Genomic DNA, 25,757 nt, shown 5'->3' with positions numbered 1-25,757 from the left:
AGAATCTGGAATCTGGAACCTAGTAGAATCATGGAGTTGAAAATTGTTCAATAAACATTGTATTTAAAACACAGCACAATAAGGTAAATACTATATTAAAGGAATTTTAAAAAACAATGATAAAAGTTAATTGTGTCATAATAAATGGTGAACAGCATGGTTTAACTGCCTATAAAGATACTTTAAGTGAAAGTGAAAGTCGCTCAGTCAAGTCCAACTCTGCAACCCCATGGACTATACAGTCCATGGAATTCTCCAGGTCAGAATTCTGGACTGGGTAGCCTTTCCCTTCTCCAGGGGATCTTCCCAACGCAGGGATCGAACCCAGGTTTCCCACATTGCTGGCAAATTCTTTACCAGCTGAGCCACAAGGGAAGCCCAAAGATACTTTAGTTTGATTGTAAAAAAAAATTGATAGGCTTTCTCCATGGCTCAGCAGGAAAAGAACTCACCTGCAATGCAGGAGATGCAGGAGACAAGACTTTGATCCCTCAGTTGGGAAGATCCCCTGGAAGAGAAAAAGGCAACCCGCTCCAGTATTCTTGCTAGGGAAATCCCTTTGACTGAGGAGCCTGGTGGGCTACAGTCCATGGGATTGCAAAGAATCAGACATGACTGAGTGACTGAGCACATCTTTTCAACAATGTGATTTCTTTTTTCTTTCATATATTTTTCAAAATTTTCAATGAAAATCTTCCTGCAAACTTTTTAAGATGAATGTATAGATTGAGTCTTCACTGTTTGCAGCTCACATACATATAACCTTAAAATACTATCTTTTATCTTTTTAATAACCCTGGGAATTGACATTATTCTAGATACTACCATAGCCCATATGTAAATACAAACTTCATGCTTATCCTTCTGCTTCTTTGTGTATGATATAAAAAGTTCTATTCAAATATTTATTTGACTACTTACCTTTATTCATTTGTGCATCCTCTTTGCCTGATAATATCCCACTAAAATGTCTTAGGCATAATTTCTTAAAATTGTGATTGTCATGGTAACTACCAGCAGCCATGTACCACTACCTCTGGCAGGTTGCTTTAAAATATTCAGAACTGAAATAGCAAAATAAGGAAGTAAAAAGCATCATACTGAAACAAATTAATAAAAAAATAATAGATTTGTAAAGCCTAACATTCCTGTTTGACACTTGGAGCATTGTTAGCTTGCAAGACATAAAAAAATTAAATAAAAATATATGCATGGTGAAATAAATTAGATTTCAAAAGCATCATTTTTAATAAAGGCTTTTAACTGCCTCAGTCTGGAAATAGTCTGCAATCTGGTTGATAAATATGCGGCAAATGACAAATTAATATGTGTTGGCCCTCATCAACAACAGAGACAAATGTTATTATAATGTTTTGGACTCTGCTCAGTTTTGGCTGTCTGGGGAAGTGCTGAAAAAGTGCAGAGAATCTGCAATTCGGAGGGATGAAGCTGCCCTCTATGTGAAGAGTGTGTGTGCTGCACCACACAATAACAAGTGAAAGTGTATAAGGTTTACATAGAAATGGAGACTGTATTCTGCAGGATTTATTAAAACTCTTAAATATTGGGGAAAAAAAGATTTATGGGACTGCAGTTCCACTACTACCTCTAAAATGTTAGTGGAACTAGAAATAGTCTCCCCAATAGATTATATATTTCCAGAAGTTAAATGGTTAACCTAACTTCTATAGCTTTAAATTCATCATTTAAAGCTTAACAAAACAAAAAATGCAGAATACTTTTATATAATTAGACATTAAACATATACTTTAAATTAAACTATATGCTCTACACTATATTTTAAATTATACATATACTTCAAACATTTCTGCTAGATTATATAAACATACAATAACACATCAAACATTTTTCTTATACTCAGGATATTTCCATAAAATGAATGGGTTAGTGAGTTGCAGATTGTGTAACTTCAAGAGTCTAGAAATGTAGATTATCCTTAAGTTGCTAGTAATAAGTATTGTTTTTTATGGCTTTTTTATTTGTATTATCCTTCTCTTATATTTAGATCATTAAGAAATGTTTACTAGGACTTTATATGAAAAATACTTCACAGTAACAATTAATGATTGTGAAGCTATAAATATATTTCAGTCCCGGATTTGTCTTCTAATAGTTAAATTATCTTGGACAAGAATGATTAATAATTAATCATTAATTAAATTAATTAATAATTAATTAATTAAACATTAATAGTATTTAGTAACAGACTTTGTGAAATAATTAAAATATGCATGCAAAACATTTATCTCAATAAAATACACATAGTAAATAATTAATACATACTATGTATTGGACTTCCCTGGTGGCTCAGATGGTTAAGCGTCTGTCTACAATGTGGGAGACCCGGGTTCAATCCCTGGGTTGGAAAGATCTCCTGGAGAAGGAAATGGCAACCCACTCCAGTATTCTTGCCTGGAAAATCCCATGGACAGAAGAGCCTGGTAGGCTACAGTCCATGGGGTTGCAAGGAGTCGGATACGACTGAGCTACTTCACTTCACTTATGTATTGTTATTATTAAGATTGCTATGAGGCAGTTTTCTGTCTCTGAGATTGGAATAACACCATAATAACATCATAATGATAGTGTGCTTTCCATTACTATGGTCTTGTCTGCCCTCCACCCCAATATGTCAAAGCAATAGCGGTCAGTATATTGTGCCACAAATATTAAATTGTGTTTGACCCCTACCATATTCAATTCTGATTTTCACCTAATATGAGATCACTACCGTATATGCTTCCAGGTTTGCCTTCTTCCTTTCTGCTTAAAAATTGCTCTGGGAGTTTGGGAATTGACTTTGTTCAGGCTTAGAGAAAGCCTAAAGCTAGTAATATTCTACAAGTGCATAGGTGTGTGTAAATACCATTACAACAAATTTTAAAACTTTCCCTGTATAACAAAGATTTCCAAATTCTTGCCAATGGCACTTTTGATATGAGCTATAGTCTAACTTCTACTGCATGGAAACATTTAGGGGAACTTTAGGAAGTATTTGTTTACTGAATAAAAATACAACCTGTGGTTCATTACAAAATTTTTACTGAGCATTTGCTTTGTGTTCCGTATAAAATGTATAACTTGTGAAATACATTTTAAAGGGCATGAGAGAGAATTCTAGTGCCCATGATGATTTCAAATGATAGATAGCTAAGCCTTGCTGCTGCTGCTGCTAAGTCGTTTCAGTCGTGTCCAACTCTGTGAGACCTCACAGAGGGCAGCCCACCAGGCTCCCCCGTCCCTGGGATTCTCCAGGCAAGAACACTGGAGTGGGTTGCCATTTCCTTCTCCAATGCATGAAAATGAAAAGTGAAAGTGAAGTCGCTCAGTCGTGTCTGACTCTTTGCGACCCCATGGACTGAGGCCTACCAGGCTCCTCCACCCGTGGGATTTTCTAGGCAAGAGTACTGGAGTGGGGTGCCATCGCCTTCTCCGAGCTAAGCCTTAGATTAGAGCAAAATTGTGCTGTTCTTGTTCAGTCATTAAGGCATGTCTGACTCTTTGTGTCCCCGTGGACTGTAGCCCTCCAGGCTCCTCTGTCCATGGGATTCTCCAGGCAAGAATACTGGAGTGGGGAGCCGTTTCCTTCTCCAAGGGATCTTCTGGACCCAGGGATTGAACCTGCATCTCTTGCATCTCCTGCGTTGGAAGGTGGGTCCTTTACCACTAGCACTACACAGCTAACATGGCTGGAATTTTTCATACTCCAAGATTTATTATTGCTGATATATGTCCTGGAACACACATCATAAGAACACAGAAGTAAAAATACCATTGATTTTAAGAAATAGCTTTTTTTAATTAAAAAAAATCACAGATATCGGACTAAATCAATGCCTTGCACATTTCACAGAATATGAACTAGAGTTTCAAATGGAAAGCCAAGGGGAACAAAACCCCTGGATTATCATTGGCAATACTAACAAAAAGGTTATGTTAAAGTCTATGAAGCAAAACACAGATATATTATGTCTAACAAGGACATACACTGTCTTAGTAAGTAAGTCGGAGAAGGCAATGGCACCCCACTCCAGTACTCTTGACTAGAAAATCCCATGGAAGGAGGAGCCTGGTGGGCTGCAGTCCATGGGGTTGCTAAGAGTTGGACACGACTGAATGACTTCACTTTCACTTTTCACTTTCATGCATTGGAGAAGGAAATGGCAACCCACTCCAGTGTTCTTGCCTGGAGAACCCTAGGGATGCAGTAGCCTGGTGGGCTGCCGTCTATGGGGTCACACAGAGTCAGACACGAATGAAATGACTTAGCAGCAGCAGTAAGTAAGTAATTTGGAGAGTATTGCAGTAAAATTTTAAAAACCAGGCAGCCAAACTGCATGTTTGTGTAAAATAGGTGGTTGTGTGATGGCTTAGAAGGTAAAGAATCCATCTGCAATGCAGGAGACCTAGGTTCAATCCCTTGGTTGGGAAGATCCCCTGGAGGAGGGTATAGAAACCCACTCCAGTATTTTTGCCTGGTGAGTCCCATGGATGAAGGAGTTTGGTCGCTTACAGTCCATTGGGTTGCAAAGAATTGGACATGACTGAGTGAATTACACTTCCACACACTTCACAGGCAGAACCGATGAACTGAATTTTAAAATCCTGAAATATGTAGAGAATTGAGGAAAATTTAATGTGAGGTAAGAATCTGTCCTCTAAGTGAAGGTGAGAGTATTTTAACTAATAAAATATAAGTAAAGTGTGTGCTTTCAAACAAACATTTCTATCAGTTATATTCATCAGTTATATTTCTTAGTAAATGAAGTAGATGAGATAATTGATAGGTTTAACAAACATTGACTAAAGTATTCCTTTCTATGATTTGAAAATTCAATCTTATCATATAATGCATACTCAATTGCATTTACATTCCAATAATTTTTGTGTCTTACATAGAATCTGTACTCTCTTATATTAATCTATTAGTACCAAAATAAAAAGTCTGTAAAAACCTGCTATTTTAAAAAGTTATCCAATTTTTTTTTGTATAGCTATTGATAAAACAGCACCTTAAATTTATGGGAAAAACCTAGGTTTCAGATTGGTTTCAAATTTCAATTGTAGCTTGACTTGAGAATTTTCACTTCTACTATATTTTATATCACTGTTATTTTATACAATAAATGTTCTGATTATACCACACTTGCCTAGTGTCCTTACTAAATTTTTATTGATTTTTACTATATTGTTTTTGAATGTTTCTGCTTAAGATTATTTCTTATTTTTCCATGTTTTCTTGAAGTTACAAATCAATGCATTGTTTACTTGGTTGTCCATTTGGTTATCACTAAAAAGAATAGACAGCTCATGTCAGTTCAGTTTGGTTCATTCACTCAGTCGTGTCCGACTCTTTGCAACTCCATGAATTGCAGCACGCCAGGCCTCCCTGTCCATCACCATCTCCCGGAGTTCACTCAAACTCAAGTCCATCGAGTCGGTGATGCCATCCAGCCATCTCGTCCTCTGTCATCCCCTTCTCCTTCTGCCCCCAATCCCTCCCAGTATCAGACTCTTTTCCAATGAGTCAACTCTTCGCATGAGGTGGCCTAACTACTGGAGTTTCAGCTTTAGCATCATATAGTAGTCTTGAAAAAACAACAACAACAACAGTATTTTAAGTTCAATTTTTCTTCTAAGAATTGATAATTGGTAGTCTTGGAATCTGGCAGTTGAAAATTCTTGTGTATGCCTCTCTAATACTTATGATAATACTTATGATACTATACATTTCTTATATGTATTCTTCCTTTCTCTGATTTCATGCTTTAAGACAGTTCTGGTAAAAGAAAGACTAGCAATGACAATGTAGACATCCTTGATTTTTATGTAGAAGATTTGAATTGGACTACCATTTAAAATATTTACTGTTTTTTTCAGGTAGCTAATTGTTGTATGATTGTATCAGTTTTATTCTATTGATTGGAAGATTAGCATGAAGAGGTAATACATTTAATCTTTATTTTCAGTATAAGAACACATATTTATGAAGTGTTTATTCAGTGTTGAGCACGGTTAAAGAGTTTTCCTTGAATGTAATGAATTATAGTGATAGATTATCTAATGTTTACCTTTTTGCATCACTGCAGTCAAATGTATTAAATTATCCTATATTTTGAACACTAATGATGATGATATTTTATTATTAATATGTGTTTATATGTATGATTAAATACATTTCTTTTTATCTATTTCCTTATTATCTTTTGTAATTTTTTCACACTGACTTCTGAATACCCTGAAAGGATTAGAGACTCCTATACCAATTGGGCTAAAGAGTTGCTTAAAAAAACACAGTTTGGGCTTCTTTTCCTTCCCTGTCTCACTGACTCTTAGATTTACTACTAGTGGTTTCTGTGATCACCTCTAAAATCAGGCACTTCCTTTTAATCTTTGTCTCGAGCCTGCTTCTGATGGGACCAAAACTAAAGAATCAAGGATCCACAAAGAAGAATAAGAAAGTGAAGGTGGATACATGGGAATCTTAATCATTTTGAAAGGAAAAATAATCCAAATCATTCCAATCCCAAAGAAAGGCAATGCCAAAGAATGCTCCAACTACTGCATAATTGCACTCATCTCACACGCTAGTAAAGTAATGCTCAAAATTCACCAGGCCAGGCTTCAACAGTATGTGAACCATGAACTTCCAGATGTCCAAGCTGGATTTAGAAAAGACAGAGGAACCAGAGATCAAATTGCCAACATCCATTGGATGATCGAAAAAGCAAGAGAGTTCCAGAAAAACATCTACTTTTGCTTTATTGACTATTCCAAAGCCTTTGATTGTGTGGATCACAACAAATTGTGGAAAATTCTTGAAGAGATAGAAATATCAGACCACCTGACCTGCCTCCTGAGAAATCTGTATGCAGGTCAAGAAGCAACAGTTAGAACCGGACATGGATCATCAGACTGGCTCCAAATTGGGAAAGGAATATATCAAGGCTGCATATTGTCACCCTGCTTATTTAACTTATATGCAGAGCACATCATGAGAAATGCTGGCCTGGATGAAGCACAAGCTGGAATCAAGATTGCTGGGAGAAATATCAATAACCTCAGATATGCAAATGACACCAACCTTATGGCTGAAAGCAAAGAACTAAAGAGACTCTTGATGAAAGTGAAAGAGGAAAGTGAAAGAGGAAAGTGAAAAACTTGTCTTAAGGCTCAACATTCAGAAAACAAAGATCATGGCATCTGGTCCCATCACTTCATGGCATATAGATGGGGAAACAATGGATGCAGTGACAGACTTTATTTTGGGGTGCTCCAGAATCACTGCAGATGGTGACTGCAGCCATGATATTAAAAGACACTTGCTTCTTGGAGGAAAAGTTATGACCAAACTAGACAGTATATTAAAAAGCAGTGATCTTTGCCAACAAAGGTCTGTCTAGTCAAAGCTATGGTTTTTCCAGTAGTCATGTATGGATGTGAGAGTTAGACTATAAAGAAAGCTGAGTGCCAAAGAACTGATGCATTTGAACTGTGATGTTGGAGAATACTCTTGAGAGTCCCTTGAATAGCAAGGAGATCCAACCAGTCCATCCTAAAGGAAATCAATTCTGAATATTCATTGGAAGGACTGATGCTAAAGCTGAAACTCCTATACTTTGGCCACCTGATGCAAAGAGCTGACTCATTTGAAAAGACCTGATGCTGGGAAATATTGAAGACGGGAGGAGAAGTGGATGACAGAGGATGAGATGGTTGGATGGCATCACCGACTCAATGAACATGAGTTTGAGTAAGTTCCTGGAGTTGTTGACGGACAGGGAAGCCTGATGTGCTGCAGTCCATGGGGTCACAAAGAGTCGGACATGACTGAGTGACTGAACTGAACTGAACTGAAGTGATTCCCATAACCACCTTCAATCCACCTGAAGCAATTATAATCCTCCACTGTGCTCTATTATGGTTACCTACTTTCTAGCTCAAATTCCTACTCACATCACACCCTGAAAATATATATTTTTGACATTTGATATCTTTCTATTGGGCTTCTCAGGTGGCACTAGAGGTAAAGAACCAGCCTGCTAATGTAGGAAGCAACCCCTGGGTCAGGATGACCACTTGGAGAAGGAAATGGCAACCCACACCAGTATTCTTGCCCAGAGAACCCTATGGACAGAGGAGCTTGATGTGCTACAGTCCATAGGGTCACAAAGAGTTGGACACGACTAAAGCAACTGAGCATGCACATGTCCATGCTTTCTATAAATATTGATTCATTGAGTAAATGATTGGAATTTTCTGAAAATACTTCAAGAACCTGTAAAGTGCCAAAAAAATCAAAGAAGCATGGGAGAGAATGTAGGAAGAGGACCTCTTCAGATTTATGAAAATCATGTAGATATTGGCATATCTATATGTTTCTGATATTTTGTGAAATGTTCACACTATAGCCACATGTCCTCTGTTCATTTCTCTTTTTTGCTTCAACGTTTATTTTGTCTTGTAATATAGTTGATTTACAATATTGTGTTAATTTCAGTTGAACAGCCAAGTGATTCAGTCATATATATACATATATCTACTCGTTTTCAGGTTCTTTTTCCCATGTAGGTAGTTCCAGACTCTCAAGTAAAGTTCCCTGTGCTATACAGTAGGTCCCTGAGTCTCTTTTTTATATATAGTAGTGTGTATATGTTAATCCCAAACTCTTAATCTATCCCCCCTCCACTTTTCCCCTTCGGTAAACATAACTCCATTCATTTCTCATGTGCTTGGGTCTCCCAGTTGTGTTCCTGGATTCTTTAAATGGATCAAAGCCTCTTTCTTCCAAGACTTCAAAACATTTCTAAAGCAGAGTTTAATGATAAAGAATAAAAGTTTTATGAAACGATTATATCATAACATAATTCTAGAAAAATATTTTCATCACTCCTCTATCCTTGGAGGCAAGCAGTTATGCAACGCAGTGACTTTCTTGCTCTGTAACCCCAGGCTGGTCTTGGCATTGGTCAGCTTCTCCCCTGTGGGATTATCGGGAGGTCTCAGTGAGATCAAACATCCCCAGTACGCTCGCTGCTGCAACATAGGTCTACATTCAAGTTCAACTTTTCTTTTTACTCTTCCCTTCTTGATACTAAATGTTTGTGATCGGTTCACAAGATCTTAGTTTGAATACTAAATCATAGCTGTTAATTTCTAAGAGAGGATTTGTTCAACAACCGCAAAAAGCAGTAGCAAAACTTTGGTTTAAATATGAATTAGCTTGGTGGGAAGACACCTACATTTTGGACTATATACTCTATAGAGAAATTCTTTGTCAAGCTAATGTGTGCAAATGAACTCACTCTCCTATTTACACTAGGAAACAGTATTTTTTTTTTTAACAGTCTTTGCACTCATCCCATGCAATCTTAAAACCATTACCCTTCACATATCATATGCTAGCCCTGTACTTTGGCTCAAGGCCAGAAGAGTGAAAAAAGAATACATTTCATGAAGAGCACCCTGATGGTGGTGGTTCCACTCTGTGGAGAACTGAACACAGTAGAAAAACATCTTTTGCTGCAGTTATTTCAATTGAATAAGCACAATTTTGACATGAATCCGTTAAAAAACTACTTTAGTTCTGGGAAACTGAGTATTAGAAATATGATGAGCATATTGGAATAAGTTCAAAACTGAACATCAGGAGTAATTAAGGGAATGGAGAGATTGATTTATGAGAAAAGATTAAAAGAGCTCAATCTGTTTAGCTTGGCTAACAGACAACTAAGTAGGGGATATGGTAATTGTTTACAAGTACTTACAAGGATGCAAATATCAAGGCTGGAGCAGAAATGCTCAGGCTGAGATCAGAAAGCCTGAATCACTCCAAGTTAATAAAGAGAAAATTTGGGTTGACTGCCATCCAAAATGCGGTGATAGTAAAGGCCTTTCAGCAGGAATTGTCTCTTAGGGAAAATGGAAAAACAAACTCTTTGGGATATTTAAATGTGAGACAGCCTTTGTGAATCTATGGCTTCTGTACGTTTATGAGCAGCGATATTTGAAAAGTACTGAAATTGCATTGTTATATGCCCTGAGATGTTCAAATGAACCAGAGTGCTTCAGAAAAATATTTTGTAAAGATGAGACTCAAATACCATATGTGTAGAGAGACATTATTATTATTATTTAAAAGAAGTAGAGTATTCTCTATTTTTTTTAACATTTTTCTTTATCCCAAACAATCAGGATTTGGTAGAGTAGTACAGCCAATTTCTTTCAAATTAATATGCATTAATTAAAATATAATAGTGTATTATCACATTTTTATACATAAACAAACATGTAATTCCTAAAAACATATTCACATAATATTTTTAGTGTTATTAATGTACCAACGTATTTTTAAATCTAGTAGAAATTTTAAGAATTTATAGCAGTTCATATATATTTTTAAAGTTTGGTTTATAGAAAACAATTTGATGAGTATTATGCTATTGAAATGACTCACAGAAACATATGCTGTGATTATGTGATTTGAATATAAAACCCAATCATAATAATCACTCTGAAGCAAAATAACTATTGCATTACTAGAGATCATATATATATATATTTACATATATGCATATTATATATCACACTTCTTTCTTTCCCACACCTGTAAAGAATGTAATTTTATTTATTTCTCTATGAAGCTAGCACAGTGCTACAACTGTTTTTATTTCTTATAGTCTTCATTGTGTTAGGTTTTGTAGGAAATAAAGTAACTGGACGGCATCAGTTTTATTCTTTGTGCTTTTTATTATTATTTATAAAAATTAGAGTTAAATAGGTATGCAAGTTTAGGGAGCAACTGAAATGAAATACAAATTCACTTTCTGGTATAGATTGGCTTTTAAATGGATGATTTCATTATAAACGCGTCACTTATGTACAATGAGCTTTTCAGTAATTGACCTTTGAGTTTATCTACAATCTTTAATTTGAACTAACAGTTTATTGCATGTTATCCATTGCCTAAAGATTCATTGTACCTCTGAAAGTATATATGTGCTATTATAGGTTACTCAGAGAAATTAGAGGAATTCACATACACACACACACACGCACATATGCCCCCACACAACTTTACACATGCAAGCACACACAAGCATACACACACACCCAAGCACATACACAAATATACATGCACACATATGGAGACATACAAACACAAATATATGGAAACCTACACACACAAATCCACACATTAATGCATACAATCTAGTCTTAATCCTGGCTATCTTTCAGATAATTTTCTCCCTAATTGAAAACATATTACCTTTCAAAATAGAAACAGAATACGGGGGTATATTTGTGCATGTGATTTGCAAAAGAATTGAAAGTAAATGAAGCGGTTTGTGTGGTACACAAAACCTTTCCTTTTGGAAAGCTGTGCATAGAATCATCCCAGTTTTATATAAAGGGCTTTCCCTGATAGCTCAGTTGGTAAAGAATCCACCTGCAATGCAGGAGACCCCAGTGTGATTCCTGGGTTGGGAAGATCTCCTGGAGAAGGGAGAGGCTACCCACTCCAGTATTCTTGGGCTTCCCTTGTGGCTTAGCTGGTAAAGAATCTGCCTGCAATGAGGGAAACCTGGGTTCAATCCATGGATTGGGAAGATCTCCTGGAGAAGGGAAAGGCTACCCACTGCAGTATTCTAACCTGGAGAATTCCATGGGCTGTATAGTCCATAGGGTCACAAAGAGTCACAAATTTTATATAAAAAATATCATAATTCAGGTTCTAAGTTGTTACATTACCATAGAAAGCACATTACTAATCTTTTGAGTCCTCACATTGCTTACAGTAAACATGAGTATATTTATCTAAATATAAAATTATATAGATATATTTATCATAGATGAATGTATTAATTAAACAGCACAATGCAAAAAGAACATATATAATGACAAAATTAAAACATGTATGTGTTTGACATATGCCAAACATAATATTTATTTTATTTTATAATATTTTGACATATGCCAAACATAAGGATTTCCCTGGTGGCTCAGACAGTAAAGAGTTTGCCTGCAATGTGGGAGACCTGGGTTCGATCCCTGGGTTGGGAAGATCTTCTGGAGAAGGAAAAGTCAACCCACTCCAGTACTTTTGCCTGGAGAATCCCATGGAAGGAGGAGCCTGGTAGTCTACAGTCCATGGGGTCACAAAGAGTCGGACACGACTGAGTGACTAAACTACATAAACTATATAAACATAATATTTTACAGTAGGAAAGAGCAAGGACTAGCAGAATTTATAAATGTAAATGAAGACCTGTAGAATTTCATTTTCTCATAAACTACAGACACTTCACTTATTTGGATGCATTAAAATGAGTATTTAACATATTCATAATTTTGCCAGGCCATCTGATCTCACTTTGTACATATCCCTGGACACCTCTTCCAATAGCGTTACACAAAAATCTTGTCTCTACAATTAGGGATGTATTTTTGAAGTATCACCATTAGCCTATTGAAGCTAATACTGCCATCATGTCCAATCAAAGCTTGATTTATGTCAGATTATGTGTGCACCGTCATGCTTTCTAAAAGATTCTGCAATCCTCCTGGATTAATTGATCTTCAAGGGTGGAAAATAAAGAGTGCTATTTTTACTCCAAGAGAAAAAGGTTTTAGCTCTAAATCTGAGCATAATTGTTGGACTAAACTTAGAACACTGTCTAATTTCCATCTATTGTTCCCAAGAATCTATAATAATTTTTTAAAGATGAAAATGATCTCTCCTAGAATAGAGTTAACTCCTGAGTATTGCAGAAAGTCTAAAATCACTGCTTTGAAGGCAAATGCCTTAGGATTTTACACCAGTTATGACAATTGCTGAGTCATAGTGAAAGAGGCAGGAATGTCTACAAATTCCTCTGGGTTGCCTGGATCAAGAGCCAACAGGATCTAGGGGCTTCCACCTTCTCCCAGCATAAGGACCAGCACCCAAAGCCAAGTTCCTACAAGATACAGACTTCAATCATCTGCCAGAGGTGGGTATGTGGTTCTAATGAACTCCACGTTTCCCAAGTGGTGGAAGACTGCTTTCTGAGATAATACAAGTGAATAGCTTCCCTGAAAATACGCACTGTCTACTGGTAAAATGGTCCTTTCAAATTCTGCTCGGCAGGTTGCTCCCATGCTTGTCTTGTAAGTACAGAAAGCAATGGAGAGTCGTATCCAGCAGAGTGTCATGGTTTGGGTGTCCCTCTCCATGGATAAATGGAAACAGTGATAGATTTTATTTTCTTGGGCTGCAAAATCACTGTGGATGGTGACTCCAGCCATGAAATTAAAAGACGCTTGCTCCTTGGAAGGAAAGTTTTGACAAATCTAGAGATTAAAAAGCAGGGATATCACTTTGCTGACAAAGGTCCATATAGCCAAAGCTATGGCTTTTCCAGTAGTCACGTACAGACATGAGAACTGGACCATTAAGAAAGCTGAGTGCCGAAGAACTGACACTTTCAAACTGTCATGCTGGAGAAGACTCTCGATAGTTCCTTGGACAGCAAGGAGATCAAACCAGTCAATCCTAAAGGAAATCAACCCTGAATATTCAGTGGAAGGACTGATGCTGAAGCTGAAGCTCCAATACTTTGGCCACCTGATGTGAAGAGCCAACTTATTGGAAAAGATCCTGATACTGGAAAACATTGAAGGCAAAAGAAGAAGGGAGTTGCAGAGAATGAGATGGTTAGATAATATTACTAACTCAATGGACATGAGTTTGAGCAAACTCCAGGAGATAGTGAAGGACAGTGAAATCTGGCATATTGCAGTCAATAGGGTTGCAGAGAAGGGACACAACTTAGTGACTGAACAACAGTCCCAAGGGTAAAATGAGAAGTAAGGCAAAGGCGTATGCTTTGTCTTCTCCTGCTGCCCCTTCTCTTGTTAAGTACCTAATGAAGCTCATTTTTTAATCCATACCACGTGGCATTGTAGAAATTTTTCCAAATTATTTTGCTGATTACTACAAGGAGGTCATCAGCAATCACAAAAATTAATATTCCATAACAAATATATGTGGAAGAAGTATGGTTGAGAAAACATCAGTGGGGTAAAAGTCCATTCTGTAAGCTGGAATGCGGGCCTGCTATGCAGAAGAATGTTGAATGTTATAAGTAGATATATCCAGTTGCTATTTTATGATTTGATTAAGAAAATACACACATCTCCTTCATATTCCCCTCCAGGTTAGAGTGACACCTGCTATTTCTCAAGGAGGAAATGTTTGCTAGACTGCAGCCTGCAAATGCAATTGATTCCAATTACCTGCGAGGCCAGAACTGGGTCACATGGCCAAATGTATCAACATAGGAGTCTGAGAAATATGAATTTGATTTGTTATCATCTATTGTGAAAGGGAGCAAGTGATACAGACATAGACATAACTTTGGTTGCTGGTCACCACTATTCTCTTCTTATACTAAGATTTTAAGTGGATTTCTGGAGGGGATAGCAATAAATTCACAGGTTTATTCTTTGTTTAATCAGAATCATGGATCTAAACACACTTCCTGAGATGTATCATTCCTGCATTTTACTGTTGGGGTTTGAGGATACTGACAGTAATTCCAGCAGCAGTTGAAGTTATATACTCATCACATGAAGCAGTATTTCTCTTCCAAGAACAATTGTGAAAAGACTAGGTAAGAGATGTCCTGATTTCTTCACAGTCATGCATATTCTAGAATACTTCCAATCTCATCGCCATGCTGGACCAATATCAAAAACATAGGTGTTCACGGTCCAAACCAACGTGATTCCTTTGGTGACCTCAAGTGAGTTTCTCTCTGGAATCTATGCCTTGCTTGGACCACAGCATTACTGGGAATCCTGGAAGACTCATACTTCAGACCCATCTTTGGGCTTCCCTCATAGCTCAGTTGGTAAAGAATCTGCCTTCAATGTGGGAGACCCCAGTTCAATTCCTGGGTCGGCAAGATTTGCTAGGCTACCCACTCCAATATTCTTGGGCTTCCCTTGTGGCTCAGGTGGTGAAGAATCCGCCTGTAATGCAGGAGACCTGGGTTCAATCCCTGGGTTGGGAAGATCCCCTGGAGAGGGGAAAGACTACCCACTCTAGTATTTTGGCCAGGAGAATTCCATGGACTGCATATGTAGTCCATGGAGTCACAAAGAGTCGGACACAACTGAGTGACTTTCCCTTTCACTTTTCAGGAAGTCATCCTGTCTGAGTTGAGGTAATTTATCAAGGGGACTGTCACCAAATTGAGAACGGATTATTGATACAAGGGAACCCACTGACTCCTGACATATTTCAATGTCCACATAAATCTCTTCCTATCAGCTCTGACTTCTTGGGTTCTTGCATTTTTGAAGCAAGAAAATAGCACTCACTTGCTTCTTCAATCTATTCTAATTCCAGAATCATCATCATTCATAGGATCAATACACTTCTTCAGAATAATTTGCTTCATCTTACCGCAAAATGGCTTTTACTGGATGTGACCATGGAAAAATATTACTAACCCTGATCTCTCTCTCTTTCTCTCTTTTTCAGATTTACTGAGATATAATTGACACTTGCAAATTGTATATGTTTAAGATGTACATGTGATGTTTTGAAACATGTATATTTTTGAAACATTCACCATACTAGGTAATTAAGATATTCAACAACTAGCATCATTACGTTTTATGTGTGTGTGTGAACAATTAAAATCGACTCTCCTAGTGAATTTCAAGTATATAATACAGAATTTGTAACTGCAGTCACCATGCCATAAATCGGATCTGCAGAACTTACTAATCTAGAGCAGCTAAAACCAGCACCCTCTTTGACCAATCTTTCTGCACCCCCATTCCCCCAACTCTTGGCAATGATCATTTCACTCTGCTAACACTGATTACTCAGTACCTTATATCAAGCAGATTCAATATGTGCTCAGAAGCTCAGTCATGTCTGGCTCTTTGTGACCCCATGGATTGTAGTCCACCAGGCTCCCCTGCCCATGGAATTTTCCAGGCAAGAATCTGGAGGTGTCATTTTCTGCTCCAGGGGATCTTCCCAACCCAGGGATGTTCGATCCTGAGTCTTTTGTGTCTCCTGCATCGGCAGGCAGATTCTTGGAATTCCGTATATACTTTTGGATTTGCCTAATTGGTTGGCTGTAAAGCAATTAGAACTATAATTGTGAAGCAAAGCTACTGGGACACAGAAACATTTTGCAATGTTTTAGTTCGATAGTACAGAAAACCTGATGGCAAGACAAAGACAAGTAAGAGCAAGGAAAAATGTGGATACATGAATGTGCTTTCCCTACTCCACAAGCTCTAACCAACACTGAGACATGGAAGAAGGCAGCTCGAAAAAGACATTGCATTTCCAAACAGATTTGTATGAGCGTCCTTACATCACCCTGTGCATGATACTGGACACATAATTTCAGCTTTCTGAGCCTCCTATCCTACTGGCCTCTCTGAGATTTTGAGCTAATGCACACAAAAGAGATTTGTAAACCAAGCTTTCATACATCTGTAAAGTATTATAATACACTTTGGAGTTATTTCAACCTGCCAAAATGATATCGTGCCTTCCTATCCTACTTGCCCTCAAGGATTAAAGGAAAATAATTTCTCCTCTTTCACCAAGATTCAAGAAATACAGTTATACAAGAAAGCAAAAGTGAAGAAAGAAAAATTTAAAAAAAGAATAGTAAATGTACATTTGCTGGGAAAAAGACTAAAATGCAAGAAAGATAAACCACTTTGGATTACTGCTTCTGCTCTTGGAGGGTGAGAATAAGGTCAGAGATTTAAAAACCTTGGCCAAGGCTTCCTCAGGGACTGACAGAGCAGCCAAACTCTCACATCTGGTTAAGTTCAGTGGCTCTTGTGGCTGGAGCGGAGTGACAAGTTTTCAAAACTATGAAATAGAAATGAAGCTGTTACTGCGAAGTCTGGATAATCGCACGTGGATTATCCGTTTGCTGATTCTCTTCTGTTGACATGAACAGTGTCACAGTTTACACTGGGCCAGCAGGAGCTAGCAAGAGCGAAAAAAAGGAACTTTTAAGTCTATTAATTGCTTCCTTTCTCAGAGAAGGTGTATACACCAAGGCAGGCCTCTTCTGACTCAGACCGACTGACTGCATTAGGAGGAAGGAAAACAAGGGCAATTCAAGAGTGTAGAACATGCTGAGTGGAAGCTAACAGTAGGTGACACAGACTGGATATTCAGATCTGAAAAACACATTGTATGAAAGCATGGAAATCCCTTTCGTATTAATTAATTGGGTATTATTCTCCTATACAAAGTGAATATGTAACTGGATCTAGCAATTCAAACAGAGCTTTCAGCATGTGACATTCCAATACGATGTGGGTGGTCTTAGCAAGTATGGGAAAAGAATACATTTTCAGAGGGAAATGGCTAACAAAGAAAGTAATTCTGACCTGTCATGAGAAAATTAGTATCAGCAGCAGATGATTATTCAGTGGCAAATACAAATAACTACTGGGCATCAACTGATCAAGACCTTGTCATCAACCACACAGAGACTGCAATCTATTCCCAGGGAGAAAAAGGTGTTTGGTGATAGTGGCCTTCCCGATTGCAATATGCAGAAAGCCTGAGTTCGATCCCTGGGTTGGGAAGATCCGCTGGAGAAGGAAATGGCTATCTCACTCCAGTATTCTTGCTTGGGAAAGCCCATGGACAGAAGATCCTGAGGAGGTACAGTCCAGGGGGTCGCAAAGAGCCGAACATGACTGAAGCGACTGAGCATGCGTGCACAATGGTGGTTTTGACTGTCAGGTGTTCACTTTTTCACCTTCTGGTGAGGAACTCTCCAAGATTTCCTTCGTAAGACCAAACATTCTTGTTCTGAATTGCATTTCTTCTTCGGGGATTGACCCAAAGACTTCTCACAGTGGACCTGATGGAGGTCAGTCATTCAGAAAGCTCATCATGTAAGCAAGAGGATGTGCTTGTGGAGCTGTGCCAGGCACAGCCAACGAAGTAACGCAGGACGTTTATCGGCGAGTCTGAAAGCCAACCTCACGCTTTTAAAAAGCGGCGCCTGAAGGAAGTGCTCACTCTTATCTTGGACATTAAGAGGGCAGGACCTGAGATCAGGGAATTTGCACACTCATGTGGCTACTTTGGGGAGGACAATCTGAAGATGACATTGAAGCAGACATAGGCAAATATAGAGGACTGTAAAATAGGACGTTAAATCCAAATGGTAAAATTGAACGTTCCAAAATAAATTAAACTAATAGTCTCCATGAAATTATTTAAATAAAGGAGATAGTGTATTTTTTTCATTTTTCAGTTTTATTAGATTCTTTGGTTTTTCTTCACCAACATTTATAAATATCTCTATGATGTTACTTAGACATATACATGTAACAGGAGTGTTCAGTTGGCTGTGTTTATAGAAAATGGGTTCTACTTCTGTCTCTACCACGAACTTGAGGCAATGATGGAAACTTTTTTAATCTTTCTTTATGTAGGATTCTTTTCTCTCTTCCTATTTTTTCCTTTTCTTTGCCCTTTTCTCTTTTTTTAATAACCATTTTTGATGCAATTACAAAGGACTGGGAACTGAGATTTCAAGTATAAAAGAGAATACACTTTCTGATCTTGAAGGGTGTACAGAAGAGTAGAAGTGACATACAAACAGACAATACAATAGAGTCATGTTATCAGTGCTACAGAGTCTTCAGTCTTGTAAAGTGCTGTGGGAGCTCAGAGCATCATTACATAAGAAAGCCTGTCTATTGAATCAGAGGAGCTCTAGAGGACTGTGATAATTACAATGGTTTATTCCCCCAGTCCAAAATGCATCTACTTCGTTTCCCATTCTTGTAACGCATATGTCTTTCTTGTGGGATATTCAGTCCCACCTCATTTAATTCAGGTAGGATTGCCCACCTCTCCTTCATTCCCAATCTATGTGATTTTTATCTGTGTTGAATTTGAGAAATATTTGACAGACACAACTACCATAAGAAAGTGAATTCAAGTTCTTTAGATAACAGACAGTCTGAAAATACGAAATATAGGCATTGCCAACAAGTGAAAATGTAAACGAAGCTATCAGATGTGTAAGAACAGAGAGATGCTATGAAAAAATAAATAGAATTTATAGAAATTAAAAAAATAGAAGCTAATTAGAAAATTCAATATGGCACATAAAATTGGTCAAGTAAAGGAGCAAGAATGGCAGAGACAATCCTGAAAATGAATTAAAAAGGCTAAACCAAAAATAAAGAGCATCCTATGTCATTAGAGAATTGCAGATTAAAGCAAAGAGTGAGAGACCACTGCATGACTATTAGAGCAGCCAAAATCTGAAACACAGACAACACCAAATCCTGGCAAGAATGTGGAATAACAGGAAACTTCATACATTGCTGGTGGGAATGCAAAATGGTACAGCAACCTTGGGAGATGGTTTGGCAGTTTGCTAAAAACTAAACTCATTCTTATCATCTAGTGACATCACCTTAAATTATTGGAAAATTTATATCTGTAAGAAAATTATAGATGTATGTTTGTAGCAGGTGTTTTCATTATTGCCAAGCTGGGAAGCAACTAAAATGTCCTCTGGTAGGTGAATAGACAAATGAATTGGTATATCCTGACAATGACATTTCCATCAAGAACTAAAAAGAATTGAACTATCACATCACTGAAAGGCCTGGATAAAGCTTAAATGTATATTACTAAGTGAAAAATGCCAATCTGAAAAGACTACATGTTATATGATTCCAAGTACATAAACTTCTGGAAGAGATAGAGCTGTGTGGACATATCAGTGGCTTCCAGGAGGTCTGGGGAGAGGGATGAAGCACACAGCTCCTTAGGACAGTGACGTTTTCTGTAAGATACTGCACGGGTGGAGACATGTCCCTATGCACTAGTCAGTACCCATAGAATGCACAGCTCCAGGAGTGAGTCCTGTGTAAACCATGGACTTTGAGTGACAACGATGTGTCAATACTTGCACCTTTTGCAGCAAATGGACTACTTTGGTGTGGGATGTTGAGAGTGCTGAAGTTTATGCCAGCAAAACTCAGCTGAAAGTACACAGGATTCCCACATGGCCCCTGGACCCACACTCATAGACTTCAGCTCAAGTTTGCCATGTAGATAAAACTGCTCTGAAAAATAAAACTTAGTTTTGTTTTTAATAGGGGAGGAAGACAAGAAATATAAGGAAGAGATAGAGAGATTTTTCAGTGCTCCAATACTTTGGCCACCTGATGCAAAGAACCAACTTATTCATTAGAAAAGACTCAGATGCTGGGAAAGATTGAAGGCAGGAGGAGAAGGGGACGACAGAGGATGAGGTGGTTGGATGGCATCACCGACTCAATGGACATGAGTTTGAGCAAACTCCGGGAATTGGTGATGGACAGGGAGGCCTGGTGTGTTGCAGTCCACAGGGTCACAAAGAGTCAGACACGACTGAGTGACTGAACTGAACTGAACTGAACTGAGGTCATGATAAAAAGATCAAGTCAATAACATTGTGTATTAGTAGCACAAAAAGCAAAACAAATAGACAAGTGGGTCAAAACAGGAAGCCTAGAAACAAGCATGTCTATTTGTATATATTTAGATTCTTACTTCACATCATAAACAAATTCCAACATATTTTAAGAAAAGATAGTTAAATAATAAGTCTATAAAATTGAGAAGAAAAGATCATAGAGTATCTTTATACCTTCAAGTTTGAAGGATTTCTTAAACAAGGCTCAAGCATACACATACAAAATTATAAAAACTTAAAACTGCTCATGTTGATTTCAATTTGAAGACCAAGGAAATTGAATGATAAATTGACATATGAAGATTTTAACCTCACTGGGTGACAGATATGATAAATACATATCAAAACTATATTATATAATAATCAGATGATTTCTTTTAAATAATCAGATAATACCAAATAGGATACAGGAGTAGGATTTAGTCCTATCACATTAGAAAACAGTTTGACAGTATTAAGCTTCATAAAACATTCTACTTATAGGTGTTTATGTTAGAGAAACCTCCTATCATCAAAGGGAGAGTTTCACATTGCTGTTTATTGCAGTTTCTTCAAATAGCAAAAAATGATGTAGAAATTTCTTAGCTAATTCTAAATAGATATTTGGGTAAATGTATTTCTTAATAATCTAGAAGATTGCAGAGGATTTAAATTAAAAAATAGTATGTGTCCACATGCATAGGATCTAAAAACACAATGTTGAGTGAACAAATCATACTGTAATCAAATTCATGTTTTAATCTATCTTCTATATGAATAGAGATAAAAACTACAATATACACGGTTTATAAACAAAAAATAGCAACTCAGGTGTTTATTTGGGTACGCTGGCAGAGATGGAAGATAAGAGTTCAGTGGGATCTGCAATGTTTCATTTCTCTAAAAAACGAAAGAGAAACTCAAAACAAACACAGCACAGGGCTAACATCTGGTTAATCTTGGGAGTTGGAGTACACGGCTCTGTTCTGTTATTTCTGTTTCTTTCCATATGTTTAAAGTGGTTTGTAATTAAAATAAAACACGGATGAGTAGGAATTAGTCTGGTAGAAAAAAACTGAAAATGCATTGCAGGCAGAAGGAAGCAAAGGAATTTAGAAACTCTAAAAGAAGAAGATGGTTTCAGAAAGCCATGCGCAATTTGGCATGGCTTTGTCCTGAGATGCCAGTGAGAAATTCGGAGAGGGTAGGGATGGAGAATGTGGATGAGAGCTGGATATTAAAAGGGTCTGGGTGCTCTTCTATTCAATCTGGACTTCATCCTATGAACCAGTGTGGTAGGCAGAATAACAGCTTCCCAAAGCCGTTCACCTGCTACTCCCAGAACCTGTGACTATGTGACATCACATGACAAAGGAGATTTTGCAGATGTGATTAAGTTAAGGAATTCTCTGGTGGAGGAATTTTCCTGGATTTTCTGGATGGGTCCAATGTAATCACAAGCGTCCTTATAAAAGGAAACAGGAGGGTTCAGGGAAGGAGAGGTCATGATGGACGTAGAGGTGTGACTGATGCAAGGGGCTGCCTCTCAAAGCAGGAGCAGGTAAGGAGATGCTTTGGCCCTGAGGTTGTCCAGAAAGCAGTCCTGCCAGCCCACATTAGTCTCCTTACCCTGGACTAGTAACATAATACCCTTCTGTTGTGTTAAGTCATTAGTCTGCAGCTATCTGTTGCAGCAGAAATATAAAACTAGTACAGTAGAGATGATAGCTTCCCTGGTAGCTCATTTGGTAAAGAGTCTGCCTGCAATGGAGAAGATCTGGGTTTGATCCCTGGGTTGGGAAGATATCCCGGAGAAGGAAATGGCAACCCACTCCAGTGTTCTTGCCTGGGAAATCCTATGGACAGAAGAACCTATTGGGCTACAATACATGTATTATGTGGTTACAAAACAGCTGGACATGACTTGGCGACTAAACCACAGTAGAAATGATGAAATCTTATTCCATGGAGGGACAAGTGCAAGGTCCTGCACTGCGTGTGTGTGGATGTGGAGGAGACAGAAGAAGGCAACCATGTTGTGGTACTGTTACTTATATCTGTAACATTTTTATTTATATCTGTTTTTGTTGTTCAGTCGCTAATTAGGGTCCAACTCTTTGTGACCCCATGGACTGCAGCACACCAGGCTTCCCTGTTCTTCACTATCTCCTTCACTATTTGCTCAGACTCATGTCCATTAAGTCTTACGTCTGTAACAAAGTAATAATATCTATGCTATAAACATGATTAAAGAGAAATCCAATGATGGTATTCTCAAGATTCATCTACTTTGTTGCAGAAGGACAAATATCACATGATTCCATTGATATGAAGAATCAAAAATAGTCCAGAACATATAAGCAGCAGAGTAAAATGGTACTTGCCAGGGGCTGTTGGGAAAGGAAAAGGAAGATTGTCCATGGAATATAAAGTCTCAATGATGCAAGGTGATTAAGTTCTAAAGGTCTGCTGGACAACGCTGTGCCCACAGGTAACAAGGTCATACTGTACACTTCAAGTTTTGTTAAAGAGCAGAGAACTCCTGGTAAGTGATCTTATCATGAAAATCAATCAAAAAATAAATCAAGAGAAAAACAAGCAAACAAACCACAATTGAAACTTAAACTCCTTGGTTGTGTGTAAAAAGAATTAAAAAAAAAAAAAAAGTACCAGAAAAAATGTGATAATTTCTCAGTGTTATTAAGAGAACATCAGAGGACAGGCCATGGCTGTGAAGGACAGATATAAAGAAAAATAAAGAAAAAGCAGAAAAAGAAAGAAAATTGTACAAGCTCATTGGGTATGAGTTTATGTTGATTTATAAAAAGTCTGTAAGTTCTTTCTAGGTTTTTCTAAAATATTAAAATTTATTTAAGTTGTAAGTTAGAATTAATATTATCTGTTTTTTTAAAATTCTGGTCAAATGTCAGGGCCACACACTAATTTGTCATCGAACCCCCAAATACCTGGAACATTTTGAAACATGGAGGATATTGGTGGTAGTGTTTTAATCATTATTTCTTTAAAACATCATACAGCCCTGAACATGAATTAAAGCATCGTGAATACTACTTTTGCCATAAATTTCTCACATATGATTTAATTATTTAGCTCAAATTTAATGAATTTCCAGAGCAAACTCACCAAAATGAACGTGTTTTAAAATATAGAAAAGCAACAGCCAAAAAGCATCATGCAAAATGTGTGGGTATATTTTTCCTGTATCTTTCTTATGAGCCAAATTACAAAATCCAGGGGAAATCCCACCATTTTTCAAAAGACCCATTTTATATTTATATTCAATTTAACAGGAAAGATTTTGGCAAATTAAGAGAATGCATTAATACACAACTCCCTTACTCCCCAATCTTCCAAGAATCAAAATAAAATAATATCAAATACATCACCAAAGCAAGTGGTATTTAATAGTTCTCATAAATAGTAAAACAAACTAAATCACTAGCTTTGAAATCATCCCGTGAGTTAGAACATTGACTTGTCTGATTCTTGTCTAATAAGTCACCTAGTGTCTAATGTATTATATGGGTTTTATAAACTCTTGCTGTTGGGAGAATAAATAAGATATGTATATATTTTTTAAAATATAAATTTATTTATTTTAATTGGAGGCTAATGACTTTACAATATTGTATTGGTTTTGCCATATATCAATATGAATCTGCCACGGGTGTACACGTGTTCCCCATCGTGAACCCCCCTCCCACCTCCCTCCCCGTACCATCCCTCTGGGTCATCCCAGTGCACCAGCCCCAAGCATCCTGTATCCTGCATAAGATCTGGACTGGCGATTCGTTTCTTATATGATATTATACATGTTTCAATGCAATTCTCCAAAATCATCCCATCCTCTCCCTCTCCCACAGAGTCCAAAAGACTACTCTATACATCTGTGTCTCTTTTGCTGTCTCGTACACAGGGTTATTGCTACCATCTTTCTAAATTCCATATATATGCGTTAGTATACTGTATTGGTATTTTTCTTTCTGGCTTACTTCACTCTGTATAATAGGCTCCAGTTTCATCCACCTCATTAGAACTTATTCAAATATGTTCTTTTTAAGGGCTGAGTAATACTCCATTGTGTATATGTACCACAGCTTTCTTATCAATTCATCTGCTAATGGACATCTAGGTTGCTTCTATGTCCTGGCTATTATTTTGATGTGAAATCACTAAACTTCAAAATGGTTTATGGTTGTAACAATTATATTGCAATTTACTGATGAAACAAGACATAAGCATTATTATAGAAAACTCTGAATAGATTTGCAAACAATCATTAAAAGATTAGAGATAAAATACATATCATACTTCCAAAACTATATCTTTAACACTTTAAAAATCATCCTTGATGTCAGGCTAGAGAAGAAATTTTGCAAGAAAAATAATGCCAGGATCGATGAGAATATCTTATCCTGAGACAATGTGGTAGAATTTAAAGAACAGACTTTTTTCACCTTTTAGAAAAAATCTGCCTGTGTTCTGGGGCTAAGTGCTCAGTTTCATCAGCATTCTTATAACCTGGTTCCCTTAGGCTTAATTTCTCTAACTAAAGTACAATCTCTAAAAAGTTTGAATATTCTTTGCATGTATAAATTACAACTTTTCACTGTAAAATATTTTTTAAGGAAAATTAGATTCAGAGAAATTTGATGAACAGTTTTCCCAGTCGTTAAGAGGGCTTCCCTAGTGGTTCAGATGGTAAAGAATTCACCTGCTAATTCAGAGACCAGGGTTCAATCCCTAGGTCAGGAAGATTCCCCTAGAGAAGGGCAAGACAACCCACTCCGGTATTCTTGCCTGGAGAATTCCATGGACTGAAGAGCCTGGCGGGCTACAGTCCATCGAGTCGAAAAGAGTCAGACATGGTTGAGTGACTAACACACACACGTGAGGGTCCTTATCATTGATTCAAAAGCTCCAAGGATAGACACGACTCAAAAACAGAAATTCATACAACTTTTGAGATTGTTTTCTTGCATTGTTTCATTATTCAATACTCAGTAGCTTAAAACATAGAACAATAAAAATTAGTAAAAAAATAAAAGATTGAAATGTGCCTCCCTGGTGCATGGAAAAACAATGCTTTCATGCTTTTATTCAGTTTTTCAGAGACATCTTTTTAAAACTCCCAATGTTAAAAATGCACATATTGTGGAATATTTATAGATATACAAAAATGTTGCAAAGATAGCACAGAGAGTT

General features: G+C 37.3%; 1 long non-coding RNA gene across 1 annotated transcript in view; it reads left to right on the top strand.

The window, feature by feature from the left end:
* The window catches only part of LOC129624194 (uncharacterized), an 83,687-nt gene extending 60,528 nt beyond the window's left edge, over positions 1-23,159 (top strand). Inside the window, exon 3 of the long non-coding RNA XR_008700811.1 lies at positions 22,831-23,159. This is a non-coding gene — a long non-coding RNA (uncharacterized LOC129624194). The remainder of the gene's footprint in view (positions 1-22,830) is intronic.
* Positions 23,160-25,757: the final 2,598 nt, after the last annotated feature.

The sequence above is a fragment of the Bubalus kerabau genome, chromosome 12 (genome assembly GCF_029407905.1).
Source record: "Bubalus kerabau isolate K-KA32 ecotype Philippines breed swamp buffalo chromosome 12, PCC_UOA_SB_1v2, whole genome shotgun sequence".
Lineage (NCBI taxonomy): Eukaryota > Metazoa > Chordata > Mammalia > Artiodactyla > Bovidae > Bubalus > Bubalus kerabau.
The sequence above is the reverse complement of the archived record's forward strand: the minus strand, read 5'-3'. Positions and strand labels throughout refer to the sequence as shown.